Source organism: Peromyscus maniculatus, chromosome 4 (assembly GCF_049852395.1).
Source record: "Peromyscus maniculatus bairdii isolate BWxNUB_F1_BW_parent chromosome 4, HU_Pman_BW_mat_3.1, whole genome shotgun sequence".
In the NCBI taxonomy this organism is placed as follows: Eukaryota; Metazoa; Chordata; class Mammalia; order Rodentia; family Cricetidae; genus Peromyscus; species Peromyscus maniculatus.
This window is the reverse complement of record NC_134855.1, coordinates 100,073,999-100,092,372: the sequence shown is the minus strand read 5'-3', so window position 1 is coordinate 100,092,372 and position 18,374 is coordinate 100,073,999.

Genomic DNA, 18,374 nt, shown 5'->3' with positions numbered 1-18,374 from the left:
GTATTGCTTTGGGTGACTGCTACAGGGGCCATCAATGACAAGACATGCTGATTATTCTATCAAATATCAGTACTCACCTCTTCTGGAGGAAACAGGTCCATTATGAGATGATATAAATTTCACCGGGTCACTTCCTGTTCCTCCTCGCTTGATACAAACTCTTACAACAAAGCCCCTTTCCCACTGCCCAGTGCTGCTGCCCCATTTCCGCCTCTTTGGGCACATCTGACCGTCTCACAGGCACACAGGCCAGTGGACACACACTTCCACTGCCTTCCTTTCCCTTTACTCTGACCCCTCCCCGCACTGCTCAGGATATGCGCTGCTCTCAACTTGCAGATAACCTTCGGTTTTGATTAATTTCCCAGGTTTACTCTTTGAGTGATCTCCATCCCCAAGGTATTCTGAATTTAGCAATCAGTAGTGCTGTTGCATCGGAAAGACCAAATTATGTGGCATGAACAAAACAATTCATTAAACATTTCATCAAAAAAAAAAATGAGAGGGTATTTCCTAAAGAGTGGTTGGTTTCCTCTCTACCTATGGCAAACCAGTAGCTGCCCTTTAGAAGATGAAACCAAACATTCCAAGGCACCCTTCTCACCCTATCACGAGCTGCCAAAAGAATACATATATGTATATGTAATCTTATCCAGTTTAGTCAGTGTTCTTTGCACTTAATTATCTCCATTCTCTCCAGCTTTGGCAGTTAAATCAATACCACTGGTTTCATTTTCAGTGTACGGAAAAAACACAAGAAGAATTTCACAACAGACTTCCTGTGCTGGGAAAAACAAAAACAAAACATTGTACAAGGGAGAGCAGGCTGAATAATTCCCCCCACCCAAAATATCCAGGCACTAATCTCTGGAACCCGTGAATGCTCCCTTATTTGGGGAAAGGGCTTTTGCAGGTTTGATTAAGGCTCTTGAAATGTGGGGATTACCCTGGATTATCTGGGTAGACCCTAAAGTAGTCCTAAGTGCCCTTAGAACAGAAAAGTAGAGGATTTTATCACAGAGGAAACACCATTCTGACGACCGGGACAAGACGCTATGCTGATTTGGCTTCTGAAATGGAGCAGAACTCCACCAGAGAGTAGTCTGTACACCAGGGACAGGTGGGTTCCCCTTGGAGCCTCTGAGGGAGTTCTGTCTTCTAGGCACTTTGATTATGCTCCATGAAACTGATTTCAGATTTCTGATTTCAAGAACTACAAAATGATAAATCTGTATAGTTTTAAACCATAAAATTTGAAGAACTAATGCATCTATGCACTGTTCTTAAGGCTTCAACTTGATATCCAATTGTTTCTCCTTATACTCTAAGTAACATCCAAATAATGACAACAGCAATGTCAGAATTCTGCCTAACTTCCTATGACTATCTTACATACAATATAAAATGTGCTAACCCCCCCCCCAACAAAGCCTCAACAACTTCAGCATTGCTCAAAAGTTCAAGTCCAAAGTCTCTATTGAAATTCAAGGTGCTCTCTTAACCTGTGAGCCTCTGGGGGAAAAAATTACATCCTCCCTACATAGGAGTCAACGCCTTCATGAACGGTTTCTTTGGAGACCCTTACAGAAAGCCACAGCTAGTCAAAATGCTGAGAGCTGATCCTCTGACGCCCAGTCCCAGTTGATGCATCTACAACACAACCCCCATAGCTAAGACTCACGGAATATAGTGGAAAAGGGGGCAGAAAGGAAGAGCCAGAGGACCAAAGGAGTCCGCAGTGAGATTGTGTCTCCTAGAAATGACAGGGAAGCTGCATCCATGTTACCTCAACAACATGGCTGCCTAAATAAGACCAGAACAATGGCAAGACCAATGGATGTGTTATTGTGGAAAGGAGAAATATCATGAGACTCTACCCTTGCAAAGAACTACGGACTGCTGAGAGAGGGAGAATTAGTCTTCCCCAGGGAGATGTCCCCTAATTGGTTATCCAATTGGTTACATGGTCAGCCATGTAACTGTATACATACAAGCAACACTCAGTAGGTTATATTTATGTATTTATTCATTTATATATGTAACAATAATAATTAAAGAAAAGGGGGCCATGAATTTGAGAGTGAGCAATAATGGGATATGGGAAGAGTTGGAGAGGGGAGAGGGAGGGGAAAATTATGTAATTATATTTTAATTTTTTTAAACGGCAAAAAATAATTTGGAAAAAAGTTTGGAGTCAGGGAAAATGGGGAAGAATAGTGGAGGAGGGAAATGAATAAGAACAAAAGATAGTAACATATATGGAAAAAATGAATAAAAATAAACAATGAAAGTCCTATACTTAGGGTTAATATTACTTTGTTATTTATAAAAACACCTCCTATTGAAATTTTATTTTTTGATAGCACATGTTCTAACTTGTATTTATCCAAACTTTCAAAGAATTACCTTTGTAATTTTAAAATTATTTTTCACTTTACTTCATTGAATTACTTTCTTCAATTTTCATTACTAAACATTTTTAGGTTAATTATTTTTCTTTTTTCGTTTCTTAAATGCAAGCACTTATTAAAATTTCCACTGTAGCCGGGCGGTGGTGGCGCACGCCTTTAATCCCAGCACTCGGGAGGCAGAGCCAGGTGGATCTCTGTGAGTTCGAGGCCAGCCTGGGCTACCAAGTGAGCTCCAGGAAAGGCGCAAAGCTACGCAGAGAAACCCTGTCTTGAAAATCCAAAAAAAAAAAAAAAAAAAAATTCCACTGTTTATGTCTTTGACTTGGGCTTTTGTTAGCCTACTTATTTTCTTTTTCAAGACAGTCTTGCTATGTAGTCCAACTCTCCTGGTGCCCCTGAAAGCTGGGTCTGAGCTTTGTGGGAGGCACAGAAGTCCCTGTGCTCACAGATAAGCATGAGGGAACCAGGAATGCTAAACACACAGGGTTGTCTCTTCAAGGGGAGAGATGTAGAACCTGTTTTTTGCTCAAAAGGCTGGGAGTGGTTAATAGTGGTGACCTTTGTGTAATCTGTGTGGCCCAGATTACACTGGATCCTCCCCCAGACACTTATCATGAGCTCGTCAATCTACACAACCCATCTTTATGGAAGGTGTCACATGTACTTTGCAAAGAGTTTAGACATAGGGTATAGTCACAGCTTAAGCATTATTGTGTGCACGGAACTGAATTAATTATCACCAGGAAATTTTTTACATTCCAATTGTGCAGTGCTTAAATGCCTAAAGTAGCTGGGCGGTGGTGGTGCACATTTTTAATCCCAACCCTTGGGAGGCAGAGGCAGGCAGATCTCTGAGTTCCAGGCCAAGCTGGTCTACACAAAATAACCTTGTCTCAGAAAAACAAAACAAAACAACAACAACAACGACAAAAAGCCTAAAATTAACTACTTAGAGTCAGACTCCCAAAGTTTGAACCAACACCAGCTACTGAGTCACGTTGAACCAAACTACCTTCTTGTCTCCCATGGATCTTTATTTACTCTGTTGGCCATGTGGTTGCAGAGACCCCCACAGAACTTGAGCTATAGCTCCCCCCAAAGCACCTAGTCTCCTGAGTGATGAGATCACAGACAGACCACCATACTCAACTATGTTTGTTTTTAATTTTAATATTTAAGACTATCAGTCTTCTATTTGGTTGAAGCCATACAAGCTTTGATAAGAAATTAAATTGCTAAAGGCCAGTTATAAAATTGACTTTTCTTCCTTTTCCATCCAATCTAGGTATTGACTTGTATATATTATAACAATGTATTTATTGAATTTCCCAATGCGATATTGTGTGTGCACATTACTTTTGTTTCATTCGCTGGGGTTTGGGTGTTCATTTTATTCACATACATGAAGAAAAAGAATAAATACCATAGGGACTGGAGAGATGGCTCAGGGGTTAAGTGCCCTTGCTGCTCTTCCAGAGGACCTGGGTTTGGTTGGCAGCACCCACATGGTAGCTTACAACCAACTGTAACTTCAGTTCCAGGGGATCCAACACCTTCTGGTCTCCTTGGGTACCAGGGATGCATGAGTGCTACAGCTCTGGAGGGAAAGGTCTCCTGACTTGTCAGGAGGTCAGGCTGTATCCAGGGCTGCAACAGGACTGCTCTGGAGGCTGGAGCTGCAATAAGACAGCTCAGCTCTGGAGGGAGAGGTATCCTGACTTGTCGGGAAGTCAGGTGATACCTGAATCTGGGGTGCAGTGGGGGATGGTCTCCTCTCCTAGAGAGAACCATTACCCGCTGAGCTTTGCTCCAATCCTTATTCCCCTTTAAGGGGGCTTCCCAGCAGAGCTCCACATCTTCTCTCCCGCCCAAGACGTTGCTTCTTGGGCTTCACTCTGCTAAAGAGGAAACCCCTACAGAAATGTAGCAATCTCCTCTGGCTCTGGCCAAAAAGTTGTTACTTTTTTCTGCTCAGCCTTGCTCAGGCCCGTTAAGGGAACATCTCAGCAAAGTTTTTTCTGCTCAGTCACCCTAAGGGAACATCTCAGCAAGATTCTTCTGTTCTGTGCCTGCAAATGAAGATCTTCACCCAAGACTCTTTTAGGAAAGAGATTTATTTGGGAAGGAGGAGTCCAGGAGAGTGGCTGCCTTTGCCAGGGTGGGAAAGCACAGCCCACAACTGAACAGGCAGAGGGGCTCATATAGTGCTTCTTAGGGGCAGAATTTCTCCAGGGGGAAGATTTCCTGCTCAGGGATTGGTTAGTTTTGTTGGTCAGAGGTAGAGCTGGCTCTGATTTCAGGGCCAACTGTCTTTCTTTCACAGGTCCTTTTTAGCCTCTTGGCTCTAATTTCAGGGTCAGGGTGTGTTTCTTTGGTTCTGGGTTCAGAGCTAAAGTGTTTCTTCCACTGGCTCTAGTTCCAGGTCCAGGGTGGGTTTCTTTGGCTGGCCCCTTTCCCCTACAACATGGTATATATGCACACAGTCAGGGAAACCACTTATACACATAAAAAATAAAATCTTAAAAATAAATACATAAATAAGAATAAACCTTTTAAAATACTACAAATAAATATTTAAAACATTTTAGTTTAGGATTCAAGGGGGACACTGAGACAGATTGTCCTTTAAAACATTTTTTTTAAGATTTTGTGTGTATGAATGTTTTGCCTACCTCATTCATATGTACCATGTGCATGCCTGTTGGAGTCCTTGGAAATGGGGTTATGGATGGTTGTGAGCCACCATATGGGTGCTGGGAATTGAACTCAGGTCCTCAGCAAAAGCAACAAGTGGTCTTAACTGCCGAGCCAGCTCTCCAGCCCTCAGACTGTCCTTTTTGTAAGTGGTTTATTTGAAAATATAGTACCACCATAGACAGACAGGCAGACGGCAGTGTGCCGGGTGCTCTGAGTAATGTTCACCCCCGCTTCTTACATGTTTTAAAGGAAGTAGATTGAAAGTTTCCCTCTGGGGCCAGCAGTTGGCCATTGCTGAGTGTAACCATTAGCAGTCAGCTACAGATTGTCAGATAACAGATAAAGATCTTTCCTGAGCAGCCATTACTGGAAGTCATCAGGGCAGGGGTAGGCAAGAACTCGGAGAAACAAATCATTTTAGTTCTAGAAACCAAATCACAGTAGCTATGTAATTAGCACAATTCAACCAAAATTGAGGAGCTGTACAAAATGGCGTGACCCTGACCACACAGGGAAGACACTGTGGTTGAAGAAACAGCTCCTACCTCAAGGGAATGAATGAGACAGTTTATTGCAGAGCTAACTATGAGCAGCCCTGACCCAGCAGCACAGAATCAGGTTCCCCCAATACCATGTTCCCAAGGATGTAGCAGTTTCATGAACTTGCTGTAGTAATAGAAGTACATCACAAAACAGCATCCTTTCCAGTGCATGGTGGGTACTTGGGGCAGGTGGGTTATACGGAAGCAGGGAAGACGCTGCTGTAGGCCTCAATTGCTATCTGATGGCATTCTTAGTGTTCAGTTGGAACCTCTCCAGCTGCCCCTGCATGATCCGCAAAGCCCTATTCCTATCTCTCCAAACCCCACCCACTCAGAGAATCTCCAGACAAAGGGAAGGCACCAAAAAGCCCAGTCATGCATTCTTGGTGGGTACTGTAGCTTCCTCTCCTGAAGTTGCCTCAACCCAAATCTGGACCATACTGGAGCACAAACCCAGCTTGCAGTGAACACGTCATCGCCCCTTGCTTACAACCTATATAATCTCCCTGCTTGAGTTCAAGTGTGTGGCTTCTCTGGCATTGATCCCTGGGACTGGAGAACCCACTCAGGAGTTGCTTTGCTCTAATAAATCTGTTCTTATAATTTTTCAATTTGACTTGATCTGGCTTACTGTGTCAGTGAAGAAGCCTATTGTCAGGGGACAGAAAACCTATTACTTAGTCCTTTCACTGGTGGAAACTGGTGTCTGCTCATGCATTCATTCCAAAGGATTTACATAATGGTCACAGAAAAATAAAAATAATAGATCATGAACAGAGAAGGGCAATAAATGGCTATTGAGGAAGCTAAGGACACCGCCCAAAAATATGATTTGTAACATTCCAACCTCTCTTCGTCATTACAGTTCTGGTCAGTCAGTCAGCCTTAGTGGACACATTGCCCCCACCCTCCCCAGGAATTCCTGTTCACAATTCCAAGAATGGCGACATAGAAAACAAATAATAGGACTGATACAGGACAAACACAGCAGGCTCCACGACATTCACGCTGACCTTCTGAACTCCCAACAGAGTCAACTGCTAAGCCCTTCTGACAGCCCTCTGGGCTTTCTGCAGCTCCCCTGTCCACATTTTCCAAACTCTTCCTTCACAAACCACATTGATGAGAACAGGAGCTGGAAACTGGCCAAGTGGGGCAGGGACCCTGGAGTAGCAGTCCTGAGGATGTCCTCTGGGCCCTCGGAGCTGGAGCTCTGATTCCTGATGCTTTGCTATCTTCTAAAGGAGCAACTCCGCTTCAAGCCTGTATGACCCTATGTGACTGAAGCTGAGAGGCTGCACCTGGATGCTTCACGGCTGGGCCAAATGGACTCCAGCTCATCCCTGCCTCCATACCTCACCCATCTAACATAAGTTCCTTAAAAAGCCCCCAGACTGGCAGCTGGTGGCACCCTATTTCCTGGGACCATTCCTGCTACAAGAGCCTTTCCCTCTGCCTCTGTCTCTCTCAGTGTCTCTGTGTCTCTCTGTATCTCTGTCTCCCTCTCTCCTCCTTCCCTCAAGCTCTCATCTATGACTCTATGATAAACTCATCTCTAAAACTCACCCTCTGTAGTTCTTGAATTTCGTTCTTTGAATTAATGAGACAAGAATCTGAAGCGGCTTTGGCAGCTAAGAGCCAAGAAAGGCTCCCTTACTCAAAGACACCCCAAGATTCCCATATTGACATCATAGCAACACTCCCAGCAATGGCACCCTCCTTCTGCTCTCATTCCACCCCAGCTGCCCACATTGGGGGGTGGCAGTTAATCCTCTCTGTACCCACCTTTTACTAGCTGAGCCTTACTGATCTCCTAAACAGTTCTCAAGCCACTGGGGTTAACCATTCACAAGATCCCTAGGTTCACCTAAGGTGAACATGTAACAGGCTCCATCTGTCATCCCTGCTGTGAACCAATAGGACGCTAAGACACCTTGAACTCCTGACCCTGCTGCTTCCTCCATCCAAGCACTGAGATTACAGATGTGTGCAATGCCTGGAGTTGAGCCAGGGCCTCCCACATGCCGGGTGAGCATTTTACTGACGGAACCACAGCCCTCCACCAACCACTTCCTTTTTGTCCTTTTCCCCCCTAATTTTTGAGAAGGATTCTTAGGTCATTGATTTTCAGCTTTCATTCATATCTACACTATGTATTTAGGATCATAATATTTTCTAGCCTGGATTTGGCTACAGGTTATAATTTCTGTGTGTATTGCCATTTAGTTAAGACATTTCCTGATTTTCCACATGTTTTAAATGTGGAATTAGAATAGATTCTTTAAAACATATTTCTTTTTTATTTTAGTTTTATGTGTATGGGTGTTTTGTCTGCTGTTGTGGAATAATCTTTTTGTATACTGTGAAGATGTGTCCTGGCCAAAGCGCCTTCTTATTGGTTCAATAAAAAGCTAAATGGAAACTCAAAGCGATACCACTAAATTCAGGAACAAGACAAGGCTGTCCACTCTCCCCATATTTATTCAATTTAGTACTAGAAGTTCTAGCTAGAGCAATAAGACAACAAAAGGAGATCAAAGGGATACAAATTGGCAAGGAAGAAGTCAAACTTTCACTATTTGCAGATGATATAATAGTATACATAAGTGACCCCAAAAACTCTACCAGGGAACTCCTACAGCTGATAAACTCCTTCAGTAAAGTGGCAGGATACAAGATCAACTCAAAAAAATCAGTAGCCCTCCTATACACAAATGATAAAAGGGCTGAGAAAGAAATCAGAGAAACATCACCCTTTACAATAGCCACAAATAATATAAAATACCTTGGGATAACACTAACTAAACAAGTGAAGGACCTTCTTGATAAGAACTTTAAATCTCTAAAGAAAGAAATTGAAGAAGATATCAGAAAATGGAAGGATCTCCCATGCTCATGGATAGGTAGGATTAACATAGTAAAAATGGCAATCTTACCAAAAGCAATCTACAGATTCAATGCAATCCCCATAAAAATCCCAACACTATTCTTCACAGACTTGGAAAGAAAAATACTCAACTTTATATGGAAAAACAAAAGACCCAGGATAGCTAAAAGAATCCTATACGATAAAGCAACCCTTGGAGGCATCACCATCCCTGACCTCAAACTCTACTATAGAGCTATAGTAATAAAAACAGCTTGGTACTGGTATAAAAACCGACATACGGACCAATGGAATCGAATTGAAGACCCTGACATTAATCCATGCACATATGAACACCAGGTTTTTGACAAAGGAACCAAAACTATACAATGGGACAAAGAAAGTATCTTCAACAAATGGTGCTGGCATAACTGGATGTCAATATGTAAAAGATTACAAATAGATCCATATCTGTCACCATGCAGAAAACTCAAGTCCAAGTGGATCAAAGACCTAAACATAAATCCAGTTACACTAAACTTAATAGAAAAGAAAATAGGAAGCACTCTTGAACGCATTGGCACCAGAGACCATTTCCTAAATAAAACACCAACAGCACAGATCCTGAGCACAACCATTAATAAATGGGACCTCTCGAAACTGAGAAGCTTTTGCAGGGCAAAAGACACAGTCAATAAGACAAAAAGACAGCCAACAAATTGGGAAAAGATCTTCACCAACCCCACATCTGACAGAGGATTGATCTCCACAATTTATAAAGAACTCAAGAAACTAGACATCAAAGTACTGAACAGTCCAATTAAAAAATGGGCTAAAGAGCTAAACAGAGAATTCACAAAACAAGAACTACAAATGGCTGAAAGACATTTAAAGAAATGCTCAACATCCTTAATCATCAGAGAAATGCAAATCAAAACGACTCTGAGATACCACCTTACACCTGTTAGAATGGCTACGATCAAAAACACCAATGACAACCAATGTTGGAGAGGATGTGGAGCAAAGGGAACACTCCTCCACTGTTGGTGGGAATGTAAACTTGTACAACCACTGTGGAAATCAGTATGGCGGTTTCTCAGAAAATTAGAAATCGAACTACCTCAAGACCCAGCCATCCCACTCTTGGGCATATACCCAAGGAATGCTGATTCATACCATAAAGATACATGCTCAGCTATGTTCATAGCAGCACTAGCTCAGCTATGTTCATAGCAGCACTATTTGTAATAGCCAGAACCTGGAAACAACCTAGATGCCCATCAACGGAAGAATGGATGAAAAAAATGTGGTACATATACACAATGGAGTACTACTCAGCAGAGAAAAACAATGAAAGCATGAAATTTGCAGGCAAATGGATGGAACTAGAAAAAATCATCCTGAGTGAGGTAACCCAAACCAAGAAAGACAGTTATGGTATGTACTCACTCATTGGTGGATTCTAGATATAAAATAAAGAACAATCAGACCACGACCCATAGAACCATAGAGGCTATATATATAGCATGGAGGTCCCTAGGACGACTGTGGCATATAATAAATTTCAGTTTTACTCAATTATTAAAAAAAATAGCCAAATGAATGGAAACACATGAACTATGAACCAAAGGCTGAGGGGCCCCCAGCTGGATCAGGCCCTCTGAATAGGTGAGACAGTTGATTGGCTTGATCAGTTTGGGAGGCAACTAGGCAGTGGGACCAAGTCCTGTGCTCATTGCATGAGTTGGCTGTTTGAAACCTGGAACTTATGCAGGGACACTTGGCTCAGTCTGGGAGGAAGGGACTGGACCTCCCTGGACTGAGTCTACCAAGTTGATCGCAGTCCTCGGGGGAGGACTTGTCCTGGAGGAGGTGGGAATGGAGGGTGGGGGTGGGAGGGGGGAGAATAGGGGAACCCATGCCTGATATGTAGAACTGAATGGTATTGTAAAATAAAATATATAAATATATATATATATATATTAAAAAATAAATAAATAAATAAATAAATAAATAAAAAATGTAAAAAAAAAAAAAAAGCTAAATGGCCATTAGCTAGGCAGGATGTATAGGCAGGACAGCCAGACACAGAAGATGCCTGGGGGAAAGAAAGACGGAGTTGCAAGGAGACACCAGGACTCAGAGGAAGCAGGATGGGCTGTACAGAATAAAGGTAATAAAGCTACGAGGCAGAAAGTAAATGAATAAAAATGGGTTAATTTAAGTTATAAGAGTTTGCTAGGAACAAGCCTAAGCTATCGGCCAAACTTTCATAATTAATAAGAAGTCTCTGTGTGGTTATATGGGAGCTGGCTGGCAGGACAAAAAAGTCCGACTACAGTCTGCATGTATGGTCTGTGCACCACATGTGTGCCTGGTGCCCAAGGACACTTGAAGATGGTGTCAGATCCCCTGGAACAGAGTTACAGACAATCATAGCTGTCTTGTGGGTGCTGGTGGTCAAACAAAGGTTCTCTGGAAAGAGCAGCCAGCACTCTTAACCACTGAGCCATCTCTCCAGTACCCGGAATTACACTTCTTCTTTTTTTTTTTTTTTTTTTGGTTTTTTGAGACAGGGTTTCTCTGTGTAGCTTTGCGCCTTTCCTGGAACTCACTTTGGAGACCAGGCTGGCCTCGAACTCACAGAGATCCGCCTGGCTCTGCCTCCCGAGTGCTGGGATTAAAGGCGTGCACCACCACCGCCCGGCGGAAGTACACTTCTTAACATTCAAATATGCAGGTGTCTTAGTTGGGGTTACTATTGCTGTAAAGTCCATGACTAAAAGCAGCTTGGGGAGGAAAGAGTTTATTTGGTTTACATATCCAGCATCACAGTCTGTTGAGGGAAGACAAGGCAGGAGCTCAGATCAGGCAGGAACCTGGAGGCAAGGGCTGATACAGAGGCCATGGAGGGGTGCTGCTTACTGGCTTGTTTTCCATGGCCTCCTCAGCTTGCTTTCTTATAGAACCCAGGACCAGCAGCCCAGGGCTGTCACCACCCACAATGGGCTGGGTCCTCCCACATCAATCACTAAGTAAGAAAATGCCCTACAGGCTTGCCCACAGCCCCATCTTGTGGAGGCATTTTCTCAGGTGAGGTTCCCTCCTCTAGGATGACTATAGCTTGTGTCAAGTTGACATAAAGCCAGTCAGCACAGCGGGCTTTCTAGTTACTATTTATTTTATTTTATAATTTAATTTAATTTTACATATCAGCCACGAATTCCCTTGTTCTTTTTTTTTCTTTTCTTTTTTTCCTTTTATTTTATTTTACAATACCATTCAGTTCTACATATCAGCTACGGGTTCCCCTGTTCTCCCCCCTCCCCCCCCTTACCCTCAGCCTACCCCCCATTCCCACCTTCTCCAGGGCAAAGCCTCCCCCCCGAGGACTGCGATCAACCTGGTAGACTCAGTCCAGGCAGGTCCAGTCCCCTCCTCCCAGACTGAGCCAGGCGTCCCTGCATAAACTCCAGGTTTCAAACAGCTATCTCATGCAGTGAGCACAGGACTGGGTCCCACTGCTTAGATACCTCCCAAACAGATCAAGTCAATCAACTGTCTCACCTATTCAGAGGGCCTGATCCAGCTGGGGGCCCCTCAGCCTTTGGTTCATAGTTCATGTGTTTCCATTCATTTGGCTATTTTTTTTAAATAATTGAGTAAAACTGAAATTTATTATATGCCACAGTCGTGCTAGAGACCTCCATGCTATATATATAGCCTCTATGGTTCTATGGGTTGTGGTCTGATTGTTCTTTATTTTATATCTAGAATCCACTTATGAGTGAGTACATACCATGACTGTCTTTCTGGGTTTGGGTTACCTCACTCAGGATGATTTTTTCTAGTTCCATCCATTTGCCTGCAAATTTCATGCCCTTGTTCTTAGTTACTATTTTTTATTGGTTTCTGGCTTAATTGCCCTGAAGTCAGGTCATAATTTGAACAACTTAAATTCTTTGAAATGTGTTGGTTTCTTATGCAATGGACCAATTGTAGTACACTATATTTCCCAAAGATGGCCCTGTTTCCCCAGCCACATGCCTCTCTGCAAAGTGATCCTGCACTTTACAGAACAAGAGGAAATGGTCCCTGTCACTGACCGAGAGAAAACAGCTGGCCTGGGAGTTTTCTCATCCTGCTGGGAAAATGACCACCATGGAAGAAGTATGACGACCCTGAAACCCTGCAATGCTTCAGAGAGTCAACATAGGAGGAAAGACTCTGGAGGTGACATGTCATCAGAGGAGAATAGGACCAATGCGTGCCACAGAGCCAAGACAGGTGACTAAAGAAGCCACCTTGGATCTAGTCCAAGCATGCCTTTAGACAACTCCAGTCTCGGCTCTTTCTGACCAGAGTTACATAAGAGACACTAAGTGAGAATCATCTGAGCATAGGCAACCCAGAGAACCTTTCAAAACAGTAATAAACTGCTATTCTAAGCTCCATATCTTTTTTTTCTTTAATAAAAGAACCATTAAAATTATTTTATTCACTAAATGTCTCAGCAATGGAAAAACGGGGGGGGGGGTGTTTAAATGTAACAGGGTTATTTTATATGAATTCAGTCAATTAAAAAATAAAAAATTTAAAAAATGTGCTTAAAGAAAAACCACTATTGAATTATGGTGTTAAAAATTAAAATTTACTACTACAGATGTCAAGACCTCTGTCCTTGTGTTTCTGTAGAAGCACCTGGCTCAGATTGTGTGCCTCAGTGTCCAGCAGGAAGTGCTGAGGTGGATGTGCAGGTGTGTGGGAGCGCAGGTCATTGCATGAGCTGATTCCCAGCGGGGATGGAGCCGGCAGCTGGCTTGTTAGTGGTAAGGTAAACATTTCCTTTTGAGATGACACTTTTATTTCTTTTCGGGTAGAGAGCTTTGAAATAATTTAATGATGCATGAACTTTTAAGGATGTGTCTTCAAAGAAAGAGCTGTGTATGGGAAGACTTTTTTGTTGAGTGGGTTCTCTACTATAATGAATACTTTTCAAATTTTTCTATCAGCAAATCGTTTATGGAGAATGACATAAGAAAGGAATTTCTTGCCGGGCGGTGGTGGCGCACGCCTTTAATCCCAGCACTCGGGAGGCAGAGCCAGGCGGATCTCTGTGAGTTCGAGGCCAGCCTGGGCTACCAAGTGAGCTCCAGGAAAGGCGCAAAGCTACACAGAGAAACCCTGTCTCGAAAAACCAAAAAAAAAAAAAAAAAAAGAAAGGAATTTCTTATGTGGTTATATAATATTTCCCTTTTATTATAGTCATTTTCAGAAATCAACATCTTGTCAGGTCTATAGTAACCCAACAATTTTGTTGGCAATGACTACATCAAAGAGAAGTTATTGTGCATAGATTAAATCTCTAATAAAGGAAGTGATGTTTTCTTGTTTTTTTTATTTTTTAAATTACACTCATGATATTCAATAATTACATTCATGATATTAATCACATTTGTGGTATTCATAGATTACATTCAAAGTATATATATATATGTAATATATATATTTTTTTAATTTTAAATGCCGAATGTCATTTATTAAAGGAGGGAGGAGGTCTTAAATACAGGCTTACAGCACAATGGGAGAACCCTGGAGGGCAGAAGTTCCCTACTGATGTATTACAATCTTGCATCTAAGCTGTTAACGCCCATTATTCAGAATATACAGACAAGGAACTTCCCTTTAGCATTCAGGAGGGTGGAACCTGGCAGGGAATTAGCATAGGGAGGATATCAAGGTCAAGGTCTGCAAGCAAGGCAACAGTTACCCAAAATAGGGACCAGGGACCTACAGGTCCCCCTTTTATTAAAAAACGAGTTTCTGACTTGGGTTGCGTGGGACGTCAGCAGGTCACCTTACCGGTCATGGAGACACCTGCCCAGTAAGCTCCATATCTTAACAGCAATTTTTTTTGTTTGTTTGTTTGGTGGTGGTGGTGTTTGGTTACTGGTTTGGAAAAATCTCATGTATCCAAGGCTAGCCTTGATGTCCTTGAAACAGGGTCTCAGGTAGCCCAGGATAGCCTCAAACTTGTTATGTAGTCCAGATTGACCTTGAATACCTGATCTTGCCTGGTTTTCTTGCCTTCACCTCTAGAATGCTGGGATTACAGGTGTGTGCCACCATATCCAGTCTATGAGGTCTTATTTCCCCAGCCACATGCCCCTCCCTCTGCAATGTGCTCTTCCTGCATGCTAGGCTAGCCCTCCTCCAACTGAGTTTAATCTCCAGACCAAGAGTAATTTTATTTATTTATTTATTTACTTACTTACTTACTTACTTATTTATGTTTTTTTTGTTGTTTTTTGTTTTTGAGACAGGGTTTCTCTGTGTAGTTTTTGGTGCCTGTCCTGGATCTCACTCTGTAGACCAGGCTGGCCTCGAACTCACAGAGATCCGACTGGCTCTGCCTCCTGAGTGCTGGAATTAAAGGCGTGTGCCACTGCTACCTGGCTGGACCAAGAGTAATTTGTGATGCATCAATAATTATTCAGAATGTGATTGATTTATGTACATGTTCCTGATGGGACTGGAGAGACAGCTCAGTGTTAAGGTACAGCATTACTCTTGCAGAAGATCCAAATTCAGCTCCCGGCACCCATATCAAGTGTCAGAACTGCCTGTAATCCCAGCTCCAGGTGATCTGACACTCTCTTCTACACTCACACACAAATACATACACACACAGTTTAAATCTTTAAAAGATTCATCTTACAAATGACCCATGTGTATTTAAAAATAATTATCAACTATAATTATTAGTGTTCTGTTGTATCAAGTAAGCCAAATACAGTAGCTTGTGTATCTAAATCTACATACTGTATCGCTTGGTTTGCTTTCATAAATTACTGAGAGGGATGTGTTACCAATCTTCCACTATGATTCTGTATTTGACTACTCTCCTTTAGTTACCCCACCCCAGCCCCTGCTGAAGATCGAGGGCCTCTCACATGCTCGGCAAGCATTCTACCACTGGGCTACATCCCAGGTCCCTAGTTCTATAATTCTTTGTTTTTTTTTTTTTTTTAGATGTAACCAACCGTCTTATTAAATAAGAAACACAGAACCAATGCAAAGAAGAAAGCCAAGAGATCAGAGCTAAGAGTCTTACCCACCTGCTGCAGCTAGCCAAGAGACCTCTCCGAAAAAGGCTCTTTCTGTTTTCTATTTTTACTGTCGAGATGTAGTGTTTGCTTATATATCTAAGCTAACATACAAAGTAATGAGTTTCACTATGGACTTTTCATACAGATATCTTACTCATCTCTCTACCCAACCACTTTCTCTCACCTCATCTGTCCCCTTTCGCTCTTCCCTACCTCCCTCCAGCTTGTCATTCTTCCTGTTTTCATGTCATATGTATTCCACTACATTAGCTATCGATCTGTCTGCCTGTTTGTCTACAGACATTGACTTTAAGTCCTTTAGTTAAAACCCAAGAGTGGTACAGCTGGGTCATAGTTCTTTTTTCTATCTTTTGAAGAACCTCCATGCTGACTGCTATAGTGGTCACTTAGTCTATTTCAGCACTAGGACTGGCGGAGTTGAAGCAGCAAGGACGGCTGGGTGACCCCATGGAGTCTCACATGTCAAGAGGATGAGGAAAGCGACCATCAAACAGAAGAGCTCCATGGCCCCCAGGCAGGGCAAAGTCCAGAACAGCATAGAAGAGCTCTTGCTCCATAGATGGGTTCCAGCATAGCCAATATAAGGCTGCCAAATACCGCTCCCTGATCCCGCCACACCAACTGTGGTGCCCCAGCACCAACACACCAGGCTGCTGTGTCGATGTTCTGAGATACATCTCTGATCTGGAACTCCCATCTGGCCACTTGGAGAGGGGAGCTGCTGCAGGGAAGCTGTTAGGTGGGGCCTCTGGTCTTCTCAGAGGGAGGCAGACACAGGCCTGATCAGAACTGGAAAAGCAAGTAGCCTTGGTGCTCCTTATCTTTCCCATCTACCAGCTTTAGCCCTTGGTCTCTGGGAATTAATTTTAACAGGTAAAATTTTGGTCCGATCATTCCTCCCTTTAGGAACAGAAATGCTTACTTTGTGCCATTCTCTGATGGAAGGATATAACTTGTCTTTTATTTTATACAAGCCCACAGCTAAGAGACTCGATTTTTAAAGTGTTGGAATTGTTGAAAACTATGGGGATTTTCAAGTTGGACTGGATACATTTTATGTTTTTATGTGGTCATGAGACTCTGTGGACAAGGAATGGAAGGTTATGGCTTAAAAATGATGTTTGGGTGTCTTATTGACAAGGAATAGAGCTGTGTTAGCTATCCACTTGACAGGATCTGGAATCACCTGGGAGATGGCCCTCTGGGGATTTCATTGATTACAATAATGGAAGGGGGAAGACCCACCACTGTGGGTGAGGCCATTCCTTGGCTGGGATCCTGGACTGTATAAAGGAAAGGGGGAACTTGCACGTCTCTCCCCAACCCTTGCTCCTTGTGGCTCTCGTCAGGTCCAAAGGAAACTCCATTTCCCTAAAGTCTGGCAGGTAGACAAAATTGAGCATTCCTCAGAAACTTGTGAAGCTGGTTCCCCTCTACCAAAGGAGCCATTTCCCTTATCACTGGCAGAGGGGACAAATGGCTGTCTGTGGTGGCTATTAGTACACCCAAGTGCACGCTAGCTTCCAGGCTTCCTCAGTGTCACAAGTACCTGGTTTACACATTTCAAAGTCCATGCTAGCGTCCTAGCCCTCCTCCCCTCCTTCCCAGCGCTTCTCCAGCTCACAGGCTTCCCTACCCCAGCCTCTCATTCTCCTTAGAACCCTGCTATTTCAGCTGTACCCTCTCTCTTGTCTGAACTCTGTCCTCATTTCACTTTCTCCCCATTTCTCTCCCTCTCTCTGCTCTGCTCCTGCTTCTCTCCTGGTCAGGTCCGGTCATGCTCAGTCTACTACCTCTCCTCTGTGCTCTGGTCTCTTCCATGTGCCTCTGCCATTTCTCCCCCTCATATACATAATAAAAACCTTAACCATACCATGGAGCAGTCGTGTTCATCAGTTTTTACAGCTCTACCTTACCTGTGAGCCAGAATAAACCCCTTTCCCCTTAAGTTGACTTTATCAGAGTATTTTTATCACAGGAATACAAAAAGAAACTAAGACATTTGTCATTTTATTTCTTCACATTTCCAAGTCCTGAAAAATTTATGGTATCAACTGATTTTATTGCTCCTGGTAACATTCTAATGACACCCCCCCACACACACAACTGAGGATCAAACCCAGGGCCTTGTGCTTGCTAGGCAAGCGCTCAGCCACTGAGCTAAATCCCCAACCCCCAAGGACATATTATTACATTTGCACTGTCTATCTGGAATATAATCATTTTGTTTGGGAGACAAATGTTGAAGGTTTTTATTTACTATGTACATGTTGGATACTGTACATATCCAACATATCAGTAAACACTGATTACTCTTACAATAATCCAATGTAAACAATTTAGTGTAAATTTACGTAATACTTTTAATAATTAATTTTAAATCTACAGATAGGCTTAGTTTCTATGTAAAAATCTAATCAATACAATGTGACTAAGATAAAGTGTTCAGGAAGAGACAATATTTAATGTTTCAGGAAAAGATAATTAACAGGTTTATTTTTTTTTCACTTACACATTCAGAAGGGCTTAACCATAGACATAAAAACAAATATGGAAAAACTACCAAACAGACAAAAATACAATTCTCAAATGTTGAGGCTTAGAGTTAAAATTTTATGCTATGAAATTTGAGTTGTTAAAAAAAAAAGGGTAGAACTAAGGCTCACATACATCCAAATAATACACACACACACACACACACACACACACACACACACACACACACACA